This window comes from Petromyzon marinus, chromosome 45 (assembly GCF_048934315.1).
Source record: "Petromyzon marinus isolate PM22_M1 ecotype Great Lakes invasive population chromosome 45, UKy_Petmar_22M1.pri1.0, whole genome shotgun sequence".
NCBI classification, from domain to species: Eukaryota; Metazoa; Chordata; class Hyperoartia; order Petromyzontiformes; family Petromyzontidae; genus Petromyzon; species Petromyzon marinus.
In genome coordinates this window covers 10639916-10658746 of record NC_133711.1, presented here as the reverse complement: position 1 = coordinate 10658746, position 18831 = coordinate 10639916, and the positions used below count along the sequence as shown (strand labels likewise).

General features: G+C 57.8%; 1 long non-coding RNA gene across 3 annotated transcripts in view; it reads right to left on the bottom strand.

The window, feature by feature from the left end:
* Positions 1-3578: 3578 nt before the first annotated feature.
* The window catches only part of LOC116952027 (uncharacterized), a 31242-nt gene continuing 15989 nt past the window's right edge, over positions 3579-18831 (bottom strand). For all 3 annotated transcript variants that reach the window (XR_012946927.1, XR_012946926.1, XR_012946925.1), the window contains exons 3-6: positions 15253-15410; positions 4566-4670; positions 4249-4350; positions 3579-4110 (exon numbers count right to left, since the gene is read on the bottom strand). This is a non-coding gene — a long non-coding RNA (uncharacterized LOC116952027). The remainder of the gene's footprint in view (positions 4111-4248; positions 4351-4565; positions 4671-15252; positions 15411-18831) is intronic.

The following is an 18831-nucleotide window of genomic DNA, read 5'->3' as shown; positions in this document are numbered from 1 at the left end:
CCGGATCCCCTTTGGATCTGGTTTCCGGAGTCAGGGGTTCGCGTCTGCGCTCCTGTGCAGGTGCGTAGTGAGATCGGCCCGAGGGGAGGCGGCGGGTGCACGGGGGGTGGGGGAGGAGGGGGCTGACCGACCCCCGACACCCCTCGATCATCGCCGTGCTTTGTTCAATTCCTTATTGCGTGTGGATGAGCTATCCACGATCAATCACGTGCTAGACGAAGGCCTCTTCCCCGAGCAGTTGCTGAAATGCAACAATCCACTCAGCAGCACCTGCTCTGGACACACGCGGAGCGAATGTCATCGCTCCGTCTCCTCCGCGACTGACGTCCTCCCCTCGGCAGCCCCTCCCGTCGTGATTCTCCACCTTCGAGCCATCACGCGTCGTGATTGTCTCAGCAGTTTAGATGAAGTCATTCGCCTGCGTGTGATCTCTAATCCACGCGTTTCTCTCTCGCTCTCTCTGCCTCTCCGTGTCATCCCCAGCACGCGTCCCTCCGCACTGCCAGGGACAATGTTCACTCTCTGTTCCGTAAGCGTGGCGGGGTAATTAGCGATGGGTATCTCGTGCGAATTGAGCCAAACCCAGTGACATCAACTCCCAACACATACACACCCTGCCTTCTTCTGTAACTCTCTACATCTTTACCCCCCCCCCCCCTCCACCAGTAGTTTGAATTATTTTATTTGCCGATGAAGACACCACAAACTGTGAAGAGAAGCGCGCAGCGCGTTGGCAGGACGCGCCACGACGAGCCGAGGGCACGATGGCCGGCGTGGTCTCGCGGCTGATATTGGAGTGGAAGTCAAGGAATTATAATGGTGGTGATGGTAATGATGACGATGGTGATGATAACGTTGGTAATGATGGTAATGATGGCTATGGTGATAACGTTGGTAATGATGGTGGTGGTGATAGTCATACCGAGTGGGGATACGCAACTCTCAGCCTTGTTGGCTAAGTCTATGCATGACGGTGTGTGTGAATCCGCTGTGTGGGGAGCGGTGTTGCACTCCGAACCCAGCGCCCTCCGCTCATGGCCGGACCACAGTGACGATTATTCAAACAAAGTCCTGGGCCTCCCCTAGGTCGACTGAGACTCAAATGAGTCCCTAGTGCGGTGTCTCTTCCACTAGAAAGACAAAGGCGGCCGGGCGTTGTTACTGGGCCACCCACCCCCTCGTGTTCCGTGTGGGGCCTTCCGAGGTGTTCGCTAACAGCACTTGGCCCAAAATTCTGTTTAGGCAATGATGGGGGTGGAATCTTTGTCTACATACCCCGTACAGCCAGGAATATGCCGGATCTCTAAAGCTAAGCAGGTTTCAGCCTGGACGGTGCTTATATCGGCGACCGCCATGCATAATAGGTGCTATAGGCCACGGACTGCATGACTGACTGGCATCAGGGGACCGGCGCAGCAAAACAAATACATTGTTGTACAGGACTGTACGTCTATGCTTCCGCGGCTGTTTATCTCCGCTGTCCTCCGACCGATGCTGACCGGCGTGGTGAAGTATGGTCGAATAACCCCCGCTCAGCATGGGGGAGGCACCCCATCCAGCAGTGGAGTGACAGAGGGGGCTGCGCATGAATGAGGACTCCCCGCTCGCGTGAGTGAAGCCACGGGCTTGCCGTACTTTTATTTTAACTGTAAATCGCGGTTAGCTTTAGCTGGGTTGCCCAAAGGTCCCCCAAACGCCAAGCGGCCAGCAACAAACCGCACCATCAGAGCTGTAAGAGAAGAGAGTTCACCTCGGTGGGATGGAAACATCAGGGATCATGAGGATCGGGGAGGGGCGTGAGGGTTGGGGCTGCCTGGTGAGGGAGGGATGATCAAAGGGGGAGGGGGGGTCAATAGATGGGGATGGTGGAATTGACCCCCCCCCGCTCCCCGTCCCCTACTGGAAACTTTACTCCGGCTTCTGTAGAGAATAATGATTACGACTCTGCAGCGAGATCAGCTCCCAGCCTTCGCCGTGGATTTCGCAGCGAGACGCCGCCCTTCATCACGGCGACCGGCTGCAGCTGCCTGCATCTGTTTTATGTGTGAAGGTGGAGGTGGTGGGGAGCGGTGGTGGTGGGGGAGTGGGGAGGGGTGGTGGGGAGGGGTGGTGGGGGGAGTGGGGAGGGGTGGTGGGGGGAGTGGGGAAACCGCCCCGACCTGCGTCAGTGCGCGGCTCCTCCGCACTCACTGCCACCTCTCCCGCTCACTCAGCGACAACAGAGTCCGGCCTCTCTGCCCGTCAAGTCTCTGGGTGTCTGTGGGGCAGGCTGCAGCGGGCAGACCTGTACAGTGTGGAAGGTTTCCGACAAACAAAAGTGGGGGGAGGGGGGAGATTGTGCGCGTACGGGACACGGGGGAGGGGGGGGGGGCGTAGTGGTGGGGGGTGATGAGTGTGACGATGCGGTAGGGGGATGAGGTGGGGGAAGATTGTTGGTATTTGGGCTTCCGCAGATTTCTATTTTCACGCTGCTCATTAACCTGTGGAGAAACTGTTGACATCCATCGTCCCCTCGTCTCCCCCACCTCTCCCTCCGTCTCCCCCCACCCCTCCCCCCGTCTCCCCCCACCCCTCCCCTCCGTCTCCCCCCACCCCTCCCTCCGTCTCCCCCCACCCCTCCCTCCGTCTCCCACCGCCCCTCCCCCCGTCTCCCCCCACCCTTCCCTCCGTCTCCCCCCACCCCTCCCTCCGTCTCCCCCCACCCCTCCCCTCGTCTCCCCCCACCCATCCCTCCGTCTCCCCCCACCCCTCCCCCCGTCTCCCCCCACCCATCCCTCCGTCTCCCCCCACCCCTCCCCTCGTCTACCCCCACCCCTCCCTCAGTCTCCCCCCACCCATCCCTCCGTCTCCCCCCACCCCTCCCCTCGTCTACCCCCACCCATCCCTCCGTCTCCCCCCACCCCTCCCTCCGTCTTCCCCCACCCCTCCCTCCGTCTCCCCCCACCCCTCGTCTCCCCCACCCCTCCCTCCGTCTCCCCCCACCCCTCCCCTCGTCTACCCCCACCCCTCCCTCAGTCTCCCCCCACCCATCCCTCCGTCTCCCCCCACCCCTCCCCTCGTCTACCCCCACCCATCCCTCCGTCTCCCCCCACCCCTCCCTCCGTCTCCCCCCACCCCTCCCTCCGTCTCCCCCCACCCCTCGTCTCCCCCACCCCTCCCTCCGTCTCCCCCCACCCCTCCCCTCGTCTCCCCCCACCCCTCCCTCCGTCTCCCCCCACCCCTCCCTCCGTCTCCCCCCACCCCTCCCTCCGTCTCCCCCCACCCTCCCTCCGTCTCCCCCCACCCCTCCCTCCGTCTCCCCCCACCCTCCCTCCGTCTCCCCCCCGCCGCTCCACCCCTCCATGACCCCACCTCTTCTAGGCTACATTTGTATTTTTCATTCCTGTTCTGCTTCATGGCAAAGCCAGACGCCGTGGGTTCACGAAATGAGAAATCTGTGAAATATTCACGAACAAGGGACTTGGGGAACTTCCAAGCGGCTTGGAAGAATGGGGGGGAGGGGGGGGCGTTCCGTGGCGTGGAGGAGGGGGGGGGGGCTGGAGGTGCGGAGGGTGAGGGGGGGGTTGGGAAGGGGCGTCTCTTAGAATCAGAATATTTATTTATACTGGAGAAGTCCGATGAGCTATAAAGCTCTTTTTCACATATGTTCAGTATTTCACAGATGCCCAGATGTTATCCATCCCAGGATCAGTGTTTGGTGGTGGTGAGGGGGTGATGGGGGGCACACTATCAGTGATGTGGGGTAAGCAGGTAGGGTCCCCCAGGTGAGATTCCCCAGGTGAGGTTTCACACTCAGTCCACGTGAAGCACAATAACCGAGCACCAGGAAGTCTCAGGGATCTCTTGATCAGTGCCTGCCTCATGCACTCATGTCCAGAAGCTTTGCTGCGCTTATGATGATGGTGGTCGTGATAATGATCGTGGAGATGATGACGATGTTGCTGCTGCTGTAGCCCTGGGTAGTTCTCTCTTGGGCGGAGAAGCTGCCAGAACCTCAAATACTTCGCCATGTGAAACGCGTTGTGTTTTTGTTGGGAAGAGAAGTCCTGGCTGGATTTGGATACCGTGGCTCCAGAAGGCCCCGAGCAGGCTCCGGGAAGATCTCGGAAGCTGCGGGAGACACGGGAGTGGGGGGACGACGGTGGGAGGCAGTGGCAGGAGTTGAGGGGTGCTGGGAGACGCAGGGAGGAGGAGGAGGACCCAGGGCCGCCCGGGGCCCCCGTGTGGAGCTGCACTTGTTTTTCTTACCGTTTTGCTTCATCCGGCTTCTCTGCTGCCGCTCGCTGCTGCTGCTGCTGGTGCCGCCCAGGAGCCGCGCGGTGCCTCGTGGAGTCGAATTCCCCGTGGCCTCTGGGGAGCGTGAGAGCGAATGCGCGAGAGTGCGTGTGAGAGTGAGGGAGGGTGATAGTTGCGTGCGAGTTGTGCGAGAGGGCGAGTGGAGAGGTCGAGTGAGAGAGCGAGGGTGCGAGTGAGCGCGATGGTTGTGTGAGAATTGTGTGCGGGCGAATGTGAGAGAGTGAGGGTTGTGTGAGACGGCGAGTGTGCTCAGGCGGGTTCACGCTGACCGGTTCGCAGATCGTTCGCGGCTGGTGTTAACCGTGATTGAGAATCCAACTCAGGTCTCTGTGTTCGTGACGTGGCGCGCTAACCACTCCGTCACTGATCCTCACCTTCACACACAAAAGACAAAGATCCCCGGTGTAGGCTAAACAGACTGCTGGGGCAAGTGCAGTTAGCAAGTAACACCTCTGAAGGCCGACACGGAACACAACTGGGTGGGCGGGCAGAACCTTGCCCGGCCACCTTTGTCTCCCCAAGTGCTGATGTTTACACACCACAGTAGGTACTAATTTAAGGGCGAGTCTATATCTAGGGGACAACCAGCACTGGCTCAGATTATCGTCTGAATGTAATTTGGATTCGCCGTGTTTGTAGCGCGGCGCGCTAACCGCTGCGCCACCGCTCCCCAGACACACGCACGCGCCCACGCAGGTGTGAGAGCGCCACGTGGCCCTGGATGAGTGAGTTGTTGTGACCACACGCGCGGGGGGGGGGGGAGAATCGTTTCAGTTTGTTCTTTCACAACAAACAAAAAAACAAAAACACGAACAAGAAAAACATCGTAGAAGACCCCACGCACGAGAACCCTGGCTTCGATCGTCCGTGAAGCTCACGGACCACCAACGTAACTCGCAACCGCACACAAAGCATGGCAACAGCAGTGCAGGGAGCCACAGCCGGCAGGGCTCACAGCGCTGTGCATGACGAGGGAGCTCACCCCCCCCCCCACCTCTCTTCTCCTCTGCTCCCCCCCCCCCAGGATATTCATCTGGAACCCCCAGCATGGCCCAGTGAGTGCAGGTCGCCGGCCCCCAGCTGCCCCCGCTCCCTCCCACCTCTCACCTCTCCAGGTGAGCTCCCACCCCCCGCCCTCAATGCCCTGACACCCATCAGCGCGTTGTGCGAGCAGGTCCCATACCTCTGCTATGAAGCTGGGCTATTGTCCGAATCGTCACCGATAACGTGCGTGCGTGTTTCATAACGAGGGTCGTGTTACTGACGAATGTGTCGGTGTTTATGATGGTTATAGCTGATGGTATGACGCTGCTGATGTTATGACGCTGTTGATGTTATGACGCTGCTGATCGTACGCTGCCGATGTTGGGCTATCGCTCGAGGCAGCCTCAGCTCACAGGAGCCGACACACGTGAGTGACGAGTCTGATTAATTCACATTCACCAGAGCCACAACCGTCCCCCCCCTCCTCCTCCCCGTCCGCTCTCCTGGGGGGAAATTCCCGTGCACCCCCAGCGCCCCCCCCTATCTCAGAGTGCGAGGGTTCGGAGAAGTGGGGGTGGAGGGGGTAGGGGGCAGACAGCGTTCAGCCATGCGCCGCGGGAGGTAGCCCCTCTCTCTCTGTAAAGACGCCCCGGCACTACTCGGAATGATGACTGCCGGAGTCGTTGCTGTGCGCGTTACGCAAAATAATCACCTGCACAATCACTCGCATTCTCCCCCTCGTCTTTCGTAGTGTGGCCGATGTCGCTGTAGAGCAACAGCTAGCTGTGATTTTACTTTGAGGTCGTTGCCCCAGGATGATTTGCGAATGACGCCCTCCGCCTCGTCCGTATTTGCAAATCGGGTGCCGAATCGCTCTATACTCCACGGTTTTGTTATGGGCACCACTGAACGGAGATTTGTTTTAAATGTATTTTCCATTTGTGCATCATCGTCATCATCATCAGCGGCGAGTGTCGCCGCCTCTGCTGTTGCCATGCTTTGTGTGCGGTTGCGAGTTACGGTGGTGGTCCGTGAGCTTCACGGACGATCGAAACCAGGGTTCTCGTGCGTGGGGTCTTCTACGAGGAGGAGTTTGTGGCTTCTTGTGCAGCACATTCAGCTTTTCAAGCATCATCGTGAGGGTTGAAGTTGCATCGTTATAATCACCAGTGCCTTATCAGCAGTACTAAGACCCATAGACAACAGACAGGGACCTCGTCGATAACATCTGGCAGTTCACCTGCAGGATTGGTTCAAGCGAGTCTGGCTGCTGACGAGCCACTGAATGTCAAAACCGGTCCGGAGTTTTTCGTGCGTTGAACCAATGCCGCTGACAATGTTGCACTCCAAGATGCAAGGCCGTGATGAGGCCGATGAGAGGTGCACAGCATACTTGTGGGGTTGTTGATGCGGAGACACCGATATGTAAAGGAGGCGGATTGCGGGGCTATTTATTTATTTATTAGTATTTGCGTGATCACCTGGCGCAGGTGGCTCCCGCTGCTGTCGGCCTCCGCCTATCCCGGGGCGGGACGCGTCTGGACGCGTGTCAAGTGCGAGACGGGAAGCGAGGTGAGCACGAACAGTGCGCGAGACGCGTGGATGTTCGCGAGACGACGTGCGTGTGACGTGCGTGTGACGTGCGTGTGACGGGACCCCGAGGGTGATGGCGCTACTCTCCGATTATTAGAATTACCAGTCCGATCGCAAGTGGCGTCTCCAAAGCCACCGTCTTCGTCGGGGCAGCCTTGCCGGGGAGAGGACAGCGGCAGGGGATAGGGGGAAGGAGGCAAGGGTAATAGCGGGCAGCGGGGGGTGGGGTTTAACGATAGTTACGGGTAGGGTGAGGAGCAGAATAGTGCGAGGCATAGTGTTGGTGTTGCGGTAAGCGTCGTTCCAGACGGCGTTTGTTGTTGTCGGGTCAGTACAGTGAATAGGGAATGGTACCGGAGTTAAAGTTGTGATTGGCGTTGCGCTTGCAGTCGGGATGTTAGCTGTGCGAGTGTTGTGGTCAGGGCTATGGCTGTTTTCGGGATAGTGTGGTAGCTATGGTCGCGTTAGCCGTTGTCGTTGCGGTCCGTGTTGGGTGTCGTGAGGGGTCAGCGTGAGGCTGTGGTTGACCGTCTCGCCGCCTCTGGGCGTCACCGCGTATCGCTGTGCCGACGTCGCCCCCTGCTGCCCGCAGCCTCAATCACGCGGGGAGCAGCGGTCAGCGAGCAGCTTGGGGGGGTCATTGACAGGGGGGGATCATTTATCAGGGCTCAGTAAGCGGGGATCATCGATTAGGGATCGTGGATACAGGATTCTGTATCCGGGATTAAAGATCGCGGAGGAGGGCCGTGTATCGTGGGTGAGGAGGGATCAGAGAGTGGTGGATGCGGGGCCTTGCATTGGGCGGATTTACGGGCCGTCGAGGAGGGATCAATGAGTAGGGATCGTGTCTCAGGGCCCACGCTGCAGGGATCAGGGAATTGGGATCATGCGGAATCAGGGAATTGGGATCATGCGGGATCAGGGAATTGGGATCATGTGGAATCAATGCCGCGCTCCGTGTGGGGCCCCTCTCGTCGCGTTAGTGGCCGCAGGGGGAGTTGGGGGTGGCGGGGTGGGAGGGGGGACACGTGGGGAGGGGGGAGTGGTGGGGGGTGGTGGGGGGGGTGGTGGGGGGGTGGTGGGGGTACACTTGAAGTGGCGCCCCCCTCACCACCTCCCCCCCCAATCTGCATCTCGCGGTGGGTGGGGCGAGGGGGTTCAAAGCGAGTCCCCGGAGCTTGAGGATGAAGCATTGCGTGAAGAATCGCAATGCACGACCCGCCAACCCCCCCACCCCACCCCGAGCCCCCGCCCCCACACCCCATCGCGACCCCACGCGTGGGGTCTTGAGTCGGCGTCCCGCTTTTTGCAGGTGCCCCCCGTGCGAGCGAGGGGGGTCTGATCCGGCGGGAGGTGGCGTGGTGTGCGTGGTGTGTGTGTGGTGTGTGTGTGGTGTGTGCGTGGTGTGTATGTGGTGTGGTGTGTGGTGTGTGCGTGGTGTGTATGTGGTGTGTATGTGTGGTGTTTATGTGTGGTGTGTGTGGTGTGTTTGTGGTGTGTGTGTGGTATGTGTGGTATGTGTGGTGTGTGTGTGTGTGGTGTGTGAGCTGGGGGGGGGGGGGAGATAACGGCATTGTCCTTGGATCCGCCACGTTCGCACCCCTCACCCCGAGCGCCTTTGTTTCCCCCCTCCCCCCTCGACAACAAAAGCGGCGCCTCCGGATTAATTTCATAGCAGGACACAGCCAGCCCCCTCCCCCACATTTCCCTCTCGCCACGCGGCCCACACTGGCACTGCAAAGTGTCCTTCGCTTAACATTTCACTTAATGACAGAGCTCGTGGACATGCTAATGAGGCTGGGCACGCAGCGGCCGGTCGTGGCGTCCGTGCGTCAAATATCTCTATTTTGGTAGCGCGCTGGCGGGAGGGAGCAGGGGGAAGGGCCGGACAGAAGGGGGGGGGGGGGGGCTGGAGGGGGGGAGGGAGGAGAGGGGGGGGGCAGCCACTAATGAGATCCAGCGCCGTGTAACCCGCGGAGAAGTGCGCGTCGCGCTATCTCCGCTGTGCGTGCGGCGCGAAGCAGCGCCGCTAATCTGCCGCTAACAGGCGGCCCAGTCATCAGCCCCAAAAAACTCCCAGCTCATTTGCTTATGAATAGTCATGCAGAGATAGCGCCTCGGCCGCCTCCCTCCTCCTCCTCCTCTCCTCCTCCTTCTCTCTGAGTGGCCGCTAACGTCACTTGATATTCACGGCACACATCAGATTTGCATGCCGCGCGCCGTGGCTGTGGCCGTGTCGCTCGCTCTCTCTCTCTCTGTATTTATTTATTTTATTTCTCAAAACTTTGGCTCATTATCTCGGTGGCCATAAATGTGCAGATAAAACACACGAGGCCCCCCACCCCACCCCCCCAATTCGTAAGCAAATTCCTCGCGCGCCGCTTTCTTCATGCGAGGCGACCATAGCGCCATAGATACTTGATGATTTATATTTGTCCCCGTGCACCCTATCTGTGCTCATTTCACTTCACCCACACCCACACACACGAGATACACACACACAGATGATACACGTTCAGAGATACACACACAAACAAAGGTTTCCCTCCATCCCGTGTAGCCTACGCAGGCCGTTGGGGCAAGGGCTTTTTAGCGAACGGCATCTACAAAGACCGGAACGGCGCAGGAATGAGTGGTGTAGCCGGAACGACCACCTCCTGCCGCCTTTGTCTCCCCGGTTATGATGTTTGCGCATCGCGCTGGGTGCTCACATGAGGCTGAGTCGACCCAGAGGAGACGACCCAGTGATATTTTGTCGTGAGCGAGAATCCAACTCGGATGGCCGGGTGCGTAGCGCAGTGCACTAACCACTGCGCTACCGCTCCCCATAAAGACAATAGAACAAGAATAGCGGCCATTCTCAACTAAGTGTCTGTGAAGTCAACACGGCGCTTGTGCCAGGCTAGGTGCACTTTTGATCCGCATGAAGTGTCGAAGGCTCGCTGACATTTGTTCCCCGGACAGACGAAGTTGCCATAGATTGACTGAGATGACTGCAGATGCACTACTTGGGATCCCTGCTGTGTCAACTTGCTGTATTTTAACCACCTGGCACTCCGACCGTTGTTGTGAGCGTCACTCGTCCGTCCCCCGCTTTTGTTGCATGGAGACTGCCTCCAACTACCCAGCAGAGTCCTTCACGAGCCTCCTCCACAGAATCCGATCTTTACACTGCTGGTACCAATCGTCAGCAAGTCCACTCGGCTCCACATCCTCCTCTACCACATTACTCCATCTCTTCTCTAGCCCGTGTTGCGCCCGTTTAGCCCCCTTTATTCGGTCAAACATTAGCAGCTTGGGCAAGCAGTGTGGCTGGACATGAGGGCTACATGACCCAGCCAACACAGCCTTTCAAGCATAGAGAAGGGAAGGCATAACTCGGCACGGACTGTAGAAGAGATGGACTGATATGGTGCAGGAGCATATGAGCCGAGCGGACTTGCCAAAGACTGGTACCAGCCGTGTCAAGATCGGCCGGCCTCTTTAAATGTGGCTTGTGAAGGGCGCTACTGGGCAGTCGGAGGCAGTCGCCCTCCAACAGCAGCGGAGGGCAGAGGAGTGACTCTCACAACAATGAGTGGAGCACCGGGCGACTAAAATACAGCAAGTTGGTGCAGTGGGAAGCACAGGTGGTGCAACTGCCAGTCACCTCAGTCAACCCATGGCACCTTGGCTAGTTCCATGACCTCTTGTAAGCAAGCCTTCGACACCTCAGATGGCCTCAAAGTGCACCTAGCCTGGCACACGCGCCGTGGTGACGTCACTTGCACACTTAGTGGCGAATTATGGCTATTGTTGTTTTTGTGTGGTCGTGGGAGATGGGAGGGAGAGAGTCAGAGCGAGAGTTCGTTATATGAAAGCATGCGGGCCCGTATCTTAGGCGAGCAATTGGAAGGAGCTGATGAGGAGAGACAGACGTCCGCTCAGAGCTCATCAGAGGATTAGGATTACTCGGGGACGTGAGGAGGAGGAGCAGGCGCCGTTATCGGCGGTAGCAGCTCTGGTCGTGACGGAACGGGGCCTGCATGGGGGGCGGGCGGGGGGGGGGATGAGGTGGGAGGGTTGGGGGAGCAGGGGGCTCCTACTCCCCCCCCCACGGCCCCTCCAGATTAGGCAGCAGGTATTTTTTTTATCCCTAGAAATTAAAAAGGGAAATCGTGGTGCCGCCGCACCCACCGCTCTGCGCGTGTGATGAGCGATGAGCGGCGTTGTGCATCTCCCGTATTGTTATTGTTGCCATCTGTTGTTTGTAAACAGACGTCCAAAACGTGAAGTGGTCAGCAACAACCGGCACTGAAAAAGTTGTAATCGTTAACAGGTGTCTTAAATTGAGCAAGGTTATTGCGATAATAGCTTTGGGGGAAGAGGGACGATGATGGGAGAAGGAACTTCCATAGTGAAGCAGTACGAGGGAAGACGCAGAAAGAGAAGTAAGGTGACCTGCAGTTTGGTGAGTGGGTGGGTGAGTGCGTGGGTGAGTGCGTGGATGAGTGGGTGGGTGAGTGCGTGGATGAGTGGGTAAGTTAGTGTGATTTGACCAGCAGTGTCCAGATCGGCCTTTGTGGAGGAGGTTCGTGAAGGACGCTGCTGAGGAGTTGGAGGCAGTCGCCCGCCAGCAACAACGAAGGGCAGAGGAGCGACGCTCACAACGAGAGGAGCTCCGGGCAGCTAAAACACAGCGAGTTGGCACAGTGGGGAGCACGGTTGGTGGATCTGCTAGTAATCTCATTCAGTCAACCCGTGGCACCTGTGTCTGTTCCGTGACCTCCTGTCAGTGGGCCTTCGACACTTCACGTGGCCTCAAAGTACACCTGGCCTGGCACAAGCGCCGAGGTGACGTCAGAGTGATTGAGAACCTAGCACTCACCGATTCCCTCGTCGCTTGTGGTCAGTTGCCTCCTTGTCACTGTTCTATCGCTACGACCATGGTCACTCTTCCCGTAAACTTCACTTGTTGATTGCTGCACCCTTCTCAATCACAGTGCGTTCAACTTCCACCACACTGCAGATCATAAAAAATAGACAAAGACAAAAATCTCCCAAATAGCCTTAACAGACTGTTGGGGCAAGTGCTATTCACGAGCACCTATGAAGGCCAGAACGGTACACGAGGGGGTGGGTGGCCAGCACCACGCCTGGCTGCCTTTGACTCCCTAGTGGCGATGTTTACACATCACACCAGGTACTCATTTGAAGGCCGAATCGACCTTGGGGAGGCCCAGGACCAGTTCAAATAATCGTCACTGGTGTTGACCGTGAGTGGGTATCGAACTCGGTTAGCCGGGTTCATAGTGCAGCATGCTAACCACTACACTACCGCTCCCCAGCCACTCACAGCCACTCACTCATACTGAAACACAGCCACTCACACCCACTCAAACACAGCCACTCACACCTACTCACAACCACTCACACTCTCGCACTCACATCCACTCACTCACTCACACCCACCCACTCACTCACTCACAACCACTCACACCTACTTTTTAACATCCACTCATACCCACTCACAACCACTCCCAACCACTCATTTACAACCACTCACACCCACTCACATCCACCCACTCACATCCACTCACTCACTGACAGCAACTCACAGCCACTACTTTGCCCTATTGGCTGTAGACGCAGGTGATGTTAGGGAGGAGGGCATGACAAACACGGGAGTGGTGTAGCCAGCACCATGCCTGTCTCCCTTTGTCTCCCCAATGTTGATGTTCACACATCACATCAGATAATTCACAGCACTTTGTTTATTCCACTGTTAGATGAAAGCCTGCCCACATCATATCAGTCATGGGATTTGTTTGGCTATACTTCACCACGCGTGGGCAGTACAGGTTGGTGAAGGTAGTAGTCAGGACAGCTTCAAATTTCACTCACCACTGATGTAACCTGGGTTCATTGCGCAGTGTACTAACCACTGCGCCACCGTTCCCTACGAACGGTGGCGCAGTGGTGAGCGGTTCGCTCTGTGGTACATACAGACTGTTAGAGCAAAGACAAAATCCTCCGTACAGCCTTAACAGATTTTTTTTAAAAAGCATGCTGTTACATCATGGGACCTCCTTTGCCTGTACCAAAATACGAGAATAGGTTTTCCCCTTTTTTCTGGCAACAAAACAGGTGTTAAGATGTTAAAACACCAAACTGAATCCTTTAACACCGTTTTGAGACTAGGCTCAAATGAAAGCTGTCTCTGGTGTGGACCAATCAGTTTCAAAGACAATGCATATATTATCAGAGTATGGTTTTTTTTGCATTCCGACCACAAGTATTGTGGTTAATGCAGACATGATTCCTTGTAAAAGGTTTCAGTTTGGTGTTTTAACATCTTGACACCTATTTTGTTGCCAGAAAAAAGGGGAAACCCTATTCTCAATAATGCTGTTAGCGAGCACTTATTAAGGCTGGTACAACACATGAGGGAGTGCTATGGCTGACAGCATACTTTGCCGCCTTTGTCTCCCCAGTGTTGATCTTTACAAACTACACCAGGTATTTATTTAAAGCTGAGTCGACCTATGGGAGATATGTAACCAGTTTAGGTATTCACCACTGATGTTAGCTGTGGTCAGGAAGCACACTCGAGTTACCAGGTTCATAGCGCAGTGCGCTAACCACTGCACCATCACTCCACATGTTGAGACACACATATATTATTGACATAGGGGAGGTTCATGGCAGGTTCAGATATTCGCTACAGATGGCAGTCGTGACCGGGAACTGAACTTAGTTTGCCGGGTTTATTGCATAGTGCGCTAAGCACGAACACCACCGCTTATGGCTCACAAACACTGCCACGCTCGCGCACACGAACACACCCACGCACGCCCGTCCGCCGTGAAGGAGCGTGTGGGCCCGGTGTGTGCGCGCGCGTGCCGTGCTTGCGAGCTGTGGCTCATTCTCCATGGATTCTGGTCTCTGTTGTGCAACAAGAGTTGTGACAACACGACTCGGTTCTCCTTTTTGTTTCTCAGAAGTGAAGTGTCCCTTCCCTGCATGCATTGCCCGTATGCCCTCCCATCACTCTCGCCCATTAACACCACGGGGCCGACTGCCGATGATTCGTTTAGAAGATGTTTATCAGACACATCGCACTTTCAAATGCCCGGACGGGTGTACGTTTACGCGCATGTAAATACTGCCCCTCCTCCCATTCCCCATTAATGAAATCTGAAATTTGAAACCGCGATTTCACGAGGCACGGCGAGAAATTTCACACGCGCGCCGTTGCCGTGGCGACGTGAATGGTGAGCGGTGCTCTCGGGCTCTGCATCTCCGAGCCACACACCGATGATTTCACGGCCTCGGTCACATTTCATTGAACATTAATGGACATGGCAGGCCCCCCCCACGCCCCAACCTTGCAATCTACAAGGGGGGGCCGGGGGGGGGGGTGGGCATAGGGCGAAAAATCCCCACAAAATAAAGAAGCCCTTGTCATAACAGGCGTGATGTATCATGGAGGCAGGAGGAGCGCCGAGCTCATTTCGCGATGCGATAGCCGAGTTTGGCGTCAACAGGTTATCAGCCAGGAGCAGCAGGGCTGCCTGGACCATAACCGGAAGCAGATGCTCCCAGTGTCTTGACCGCAGACCCTGCCCGCTGGGTTGCACCACCTCCCTGGCCCCGCGAGGATCTGCCCTTGTCTCTTGGCCGATTGGTGCCGGTGTCCCGCTATCGTGCCCTCCCGCTCCTCTGTGTCACCGACGTCAACCAGAAAATTTATTTGCGGTCTCCCGCCGCGGGATGATGCTGCAAAAAGCGTGCGGTTGGGCGGTAGCGTGCCGCGCGGCCCTCGTTCGCTGGCGACTGGGCGAGGAGGGGCGCACCGCGTCGCTTGGGCCTGGTTTGGGCGCCGTCCACGTCGTGTGGCCCGGGGCCCCTTGGCTTGGAGACAAAGAGGAGCAGCTCGGGCCTCCATAGCCTCCCAACATGGTGGGCCCCATCTGACCTGGCAGCGATGGCACTGCACGCTCGCCTAACCCGCCTTCGCTCCGCATTGGTTGCGGCTCATGAACACAGGCCCCTGTGCCAATGTGACCCACAACTTTCTTCTTACGGCGCAAAATAATGATTCACGTTGGTGTGGAGAATATAAGTAACTAAATAAATCAGCAGAATATATGCCTAATTGAGCCTGACTGCTGACGTGATATGGAATGTTGAAACTGGCCCAGAGTGCGCTTGTGTTGAACCAATACTGCTAAAATGTTGCACTTCCCGATGGCCCTGGAGGGACATATTTGGGAAGGAGGTGAATTGTCTGCTTATTTATTTAGTTTCTTCTGATTGTGTATACTATTTTCCATCTCCAGGAATTATCCAGGGAAAATTTTTAAATCGGTAAAGTAAAGAATCTATAATAATGGGTACCTGGGTCAGGCCACACCACAGCGACATGGTCTGCAGTATATCCAATGCTTTCAGTCCTCCACCCAGTCCAGGCAGAAGGCAAGAACCATCATCCTCCTTAATATGCGTCGCAGTTGGCACTTGTCTACTGCAATGTGGAGGTCGTATCCAAGCAGAACCTGACGACAAACAAGACGTAGACAAATGAGGAATGCACATGGGTGGACGCACTACGAATCGCACTCACGCGTGAATGCGGTGGTAGAAATTTTGCTGGTAAAACAACGTTAAGAGCAATATCCACAGGCAAAGGAGGTCCCTCTAATGAATTGATTAATTATACGGTTCCTCCCATGCAGTAGATCTCGAGGCGCTAAAACATGGAGGGGGGGGGGCATTTGAGAAAATGACAAAAGATTTAGTCAGTAAAGAAGTGATTTCAGACTACATATAATTAGCAAAAACAATGTAGTATAGACAATACCCACAAACAACAGTGTGTATACTCCGACGGTGATTTTCGTGGTTGTGCTGCTCCGATGTGTTTTGTGGTTGTACCGCATGTTGTCTGGCACAATGTCCAACCATTCTGGGAGCTTCTTCAGAAGCTGAATTTAGCTGCTCACATTCTCTGTCGGTTATATAGCATCGTTGCTGACTGCTGCTGGTTTCCGATGCAGGCTGTCCGATGTTGTTGATTCACTTCATCTGGGAGGAAATCGAAGGACCCGATGAAAGGATAATGGCACTGTAAAAGTCCAATGTGTTTGTTTATTTCTTCCAGGACTCATGGCCGTGGAGGAGGGTGGCGGAGCGCTGTTGGGCCATGAGGTGCGGGCTCCTTGTGCTGTCTGAGGGCCCCAGCGCAAGGTCTCAGCGCAAGCACCGACCGTCCTGCCACAGTGATGACCCAGCTACCAGTGCGTGCCTCATCGCTGACGCGGGGCGGTGCTGGCGGGCGGCTCACGGGCGGTGACGATGAGCAATCGCTGCAGGCGTGACCTCGCATCGTACATCCACGAGCATGACGGCAGCGGCGGCGGCGGCGGCGCGGACGAGGCGCAATGGCGCGCGGAGGTGCTGTGCCAACGCTGCTCGTCAACGGACGTACGGCGAGTGGAGCACGTGGAGCACGCGGGGCGCATGGAGCATGCAGCAGCAAGAGACGCCAATGTCTGTCGGGAGGCGGCGGCGCACACGCAGGTGTCAAGCTCCGAGCGGGAGAGGGAACGGTGCGACTGCTGCAGGGCCCAGGGGAGGGCCGCTGGCCATGGTGGAGACGCCATACGTGGCCCAATGTCCCCAGAGAAACACCGAGCGCCGGAGCGAGTGAGGAGGAACAGCCGTGGGGAAGGGACACATGGTGGTCTCTGCAGGAATAAGCCGGCCGGCCCCAAGAGCAACCCTACCATCGGAATTGCCTACCCGCAACAGAAGGCTGTTCCACACAGGAGGGCCCCAGGGCCGCGGCCGCCCGTCAATGGGAGCTACCGCTTCCACGTGCCCCGCATCCCCGAGCGTGAAGCCGAGCTGCAGAAGGAGGACATTGGCCACCGGCAGCGCGGGGAGGCACCGCACTTCCATGCCCGGCCGCCTGTGGGAAAGTGCCCGCCGCTGCCCACGCGTACGGCTCAGCAGCAGCAGCAGCAGCACGATGCAAGCCCGCAGGTCTTCCCGGATGGGCGGATGCAGGGCGGTGCCTTCCGTGAGGAGCTGGGTCCTGTCGCTCACATCCCGCACTTCCACCGCAGCGCGACTGCCGCCACTCCCTGGGGGTTCGCAAGCGCTGGAGGGGAAGCGGCATCATCTGACGAGGGCAACCTGCTCCTCAGCGGCGTCGAAGCCTCGCTCCTCGCACAGTCGCTGCAGGCGGTGTGCGGGCAGCAGCGGCCACTCCCGCGTGACTCACCGCCCGAGCCGCTCGCGCAGGGACCCTACTCGCTACAGCCGCCACCGCGCTTCTGCCACAGAGAGCACTCCGTGCACAGGCTGCCCTACGGCGAGATGCACTCTGTGCCTTTCCCGTGCACCGCGCAGCTCCCCGTCAAACACTTTCCTCTGCCCCTATTACAGCAATCCACGCTGTGCCACCATGGGCCAATAGCACCCTGGGTGGAGCGCACGCACCCATCTGCCCCGTTCAGCCCCATGGAGCCCTCGGATGATGAGTCGTCTGGCCCTGCGCAGGCAGCGCCCTTCGGCTTCCAGGGTCCATGCTTGCCGACATTCGACGGCAGCGCTACCTCCGACTGCGGCTTCTTGATTCAGAAGCACGGCAGCCTGAAGCAAATGCCGGCCGGCTTCTCCACTGGCAATGCGGCTGAGCAAGTGGCCAGTGATGGCGTGAATGGCACGGACACATTCCTTCTGCCTCCGTGGGAGCTGCAGGAGGCGCCGTTGCTGTGCGTGGAGGCTGACAAGGGACTACCATTCCTGTGCGGGCAGGAGCCTCGCTTGGACCAGCTGACACATGGCACCGTTCCCAAGAACAACAGCAGCATTAGTGGCAGCAGCGTGGGTCATCAGGAGCAGCACATGTCCCTGGGCCCGGTTCCACTGGGCCTGGCCAAGCTGCCCTGGCAGCAGATCTACCACGCGCCCATCACGACAAACCAGAACCGGATTGAACTGTCGCGCCAGCTGAGCAAGCAGCACCTGGTGATGTCGGCATTGGCACCGCACGGCAAGGACTGCGCAGACAGGAAACGCCCACTACTCCCTTTGGATGAGGTCTCAGCCTGGAGATGTGAGGCAGTTGAGGGCTACTCCGGGGCCCCGCAGGGCCCTGTGCCCACATTTCCTCCCCATGAGAGCCAGGAGCCGAGGATTCCGGGTGTCTTCTCTTTGCCGCAAGCTTTCTTCGGTGCTCACGTCAGCAGAGGGAAGGCAACACCTGTACCCATTCGTGCGGCGAGCATGGCCGCTTCCCTGCAGATGTCGCCATCCTGCGCAAGTCCTGGAGGGCCCTGGTTGGGACGGGCGCGCGCAGGGCCCTGGGGCTGTGAGGGGGGCATGCCACCGAGTGACGCGGGACTCGACTTGCCGGCGCCAGGTGAACGACAGTCTCAGCTGGACGCCGCGGGGCAACTTTTGCAGGATTCACTGTGCAGGGTCATGGGAATGCATGTGGCTGCGCAAAACCAGCAGAGCTTCCTTAACTCCCTCAATGGTGCCAGCTTGGACGGTCTGGACGTGTTCTTGACGTGCCGGCAGTGTGACAAGAACTTCGTCGACGTGGCATCGCTGCTGCAGCACCGGCAGACATGCAGTGTGCCGACTGGGCCAAGTGCCGCTCTGCTGGAAAGCATGACCTCCTCGATCGGCAGCAGCTCCTGTCGCTCAGCAATGCAGCAGCCTGTGTCAACGCAGCTTCCCGAAGGCGGAGGTGCGAGAAGCTTCGAGTGCAGCACGAGGGCCTCCTCCTCCTCCGTCTGCGCCGAGAATATCCCGGCAAAAGCCAACAAGGACGAGCTCTCGGTCAACCTGAGCCAGCTGGCCACAGCTCCGGGCCACCTCGCTCACACGACGGATTTGGACATGGACGACGCGGCCCGGCTCGACAGCCTGATCATCGAGACGCTCAACGGGCTGGGCTACCAC